Source organism: Apium graveolens, chromosome 4 (assembly GCF_009905375.1).
Source record: "Apium graveolens cultivar Ventura chromosome 4, ASM990537v1, whole genome shotgun sequence".
NCBI classification, from domain to species: Eukaryota; Viridiplantae; Streptophyta; class Magnoliopsida; order Apiales; family Apiaceae; genus Apium; species Apium graveolens.
In genome coordinates this window covers 146,338,297-146,340,546 of record NC_133650.1, presented here as the reverse complement: position 1 = coordinate 146,340,546, position 2,250 = coordinate 146,338,297, and positions in this window count along the sequence as shown.

The following is a 2,250-nucleotide window of genomic DNA, read 5'->3' as shown; positions in this document are numbered from 1 at the left end:
CTTTCAGCTTATGCTTAAGCTGCTTCTTTGTCATTAAGCATATGTTGACTTCAGCTGGTTTATCCTGTTCTAATTTGCCAGAAGTTGACTTCTCCTTAACTTCTGTCACAGACTCTTTCATCTTTTCAGAATCAGACTTTACAGTTTTAGCTACAAACTTAACAGGATTTACCTTTGGCTTAACAGTTTGTTTAACAACAATTGGCTTAATTTGTTCAGTTCATTTTTCACTTTTATCATCTCTATAACCTAAGCCCTCTTTCCAGTTTCCACTACTTAATAAATTCTGAGTTGTTCTGCCAGAGTTAGTACAAGTTCTGATAATCTCTTTTTCTTTTTCTAACTCAATTTTTAGAGATTTATTCAATTTTAGCAATTTATCTCTAACATAAAAAGCATCATCTCTATCTTTCTAAATTTGATGGAACATAACTAACTCTTTTTTTAAATAATCATTCCTTTTCTTAAAAGCAAGATTTTTAGAAGTTAATCTTTCACATGTTAAAATTTGATCTCTGTAGCTAATAAACATGGTTCTAAGATATAATCTTAACTCAGTAATATCATCCGTATGAAAGGCATAAGTTGTTGGAAGTACCTTTAATTCAGCAGTTTCAGGGCTGCCATCAGCCTTTGCCATTAAAGCATAATTTACCTCATCTTCGGAATCTGAAGAGTTTGTCCAGCTTTTCTTCATTGTGACAAGTGTCTTACCTTTGTCACTCTTTCCTTTCTTGCAATCAGGAGATATGTGGCCTCTTTCACCATAATTATAGCATTTGACATTTGAGTTGTCCCCTCTTTCAGACTTTGCACTTTTTCCTTCATACTTTCTGAAACCTTTCTTATCAGTACTTCCACCTTTCTTGAAAAACTTCTATCCCCTTCTGAATTTCCTGTAGGCTATCTTTGTGATACCCTTCACCATAAGAGCACACAATTTCATCATCTCTTCATCAGCATCTATTTTAGGTAAACTTTCAGTTTCTGAATCATCATCATCAGAACTTGATGATTCTGAATCAGACTTTATCATGAGAGCATTTCCTTTGCCTTTCTTTGAGATAGCCATTTTGGGGAATTCCTCCTCATCCTTAAGAGCAACTGTCCTTGACTTTCTCCCATATCTCTTGCTTCTTTGATCCATCTCAAGTTCATAATTCTTGAGCATACCATAAATTTCATCAAGAGTAGTTTCATCAAGAGCATAGTTGTCTCTTATAGTAGTAGACTTCAAATCCCAACTTTCAGGAAGAGCTAATAGGAATTTTAGATTTGAATCTTCAAGATCATATTCCTTGTCCACCGGTGACAGATCATTCAAGAGTTTGACAAACCTGTCATATAAGTCAGTTAATGACTCATCAGCTTTTGAGTCAAAGTGCTCATACTCTTGAGTGAGTATAGTTCTCATATTCTTCTTGATTGCATCAGTTCCCTAGCATCTTGTCTCCAAAGCATCCCATATCTCCTTTACAGTCTTGCAATGAATTACCCAGTTTGACATGACATTATCAATGACACTATGCAGCAAATGCCTTACCTTTGCATCTATACTCACGTTTCTCCTTTGGTATGGTCTTTGTTGGCTGATCTGCAACTGCAACAGAGAGCTTGGTTGGCTTATGCGGTCCTTCATTAATTCTGTCAAGGTATTCTGGATCAGTAGATTCCAGAAACATAGCCATCTTCACTTTCCATATGGGATACTCAGAAGGTCTCAGTATTGGAACTCTAATAGTCTCATATCGACTGTGGATTTGAGTGTTTTTAGTTTTTTCAGTTTTGGTGGGCTTGGTTGGATTTTGTGCTTCTTTAGACATGATTGTTTGGATCTTTACTGTATGTGTGTTAACAGATAGGCTCTGATACCACTTGTTAGGTCACATAACACTGTAGAAGGTGGTTGAATACAGTGTAGAATACAATTAAATCGATTTCGAACACAAGTAATAGTAAACAAATATATTCGATATAATAAACTCGGTTACAATGGAACTCTTCTCTCTCAGTGATGAACAAATATCACGAGAGCTGCTAGGTTACAATGTATGATCTTCTCGATAATGATAACACATATTGTGTAAACCTATGTCTGTGTTTATATTGTACACAGTTACAAGATAACTTCTAATTGATATGGAATATTATTCTATCTCCTAAAATATATCAATCAGATATCTTATACAATTCTTTCAGTCCTCTAACACTTTCCATGCATATATTCTTTTGTATTAGTCTCGATCTTCT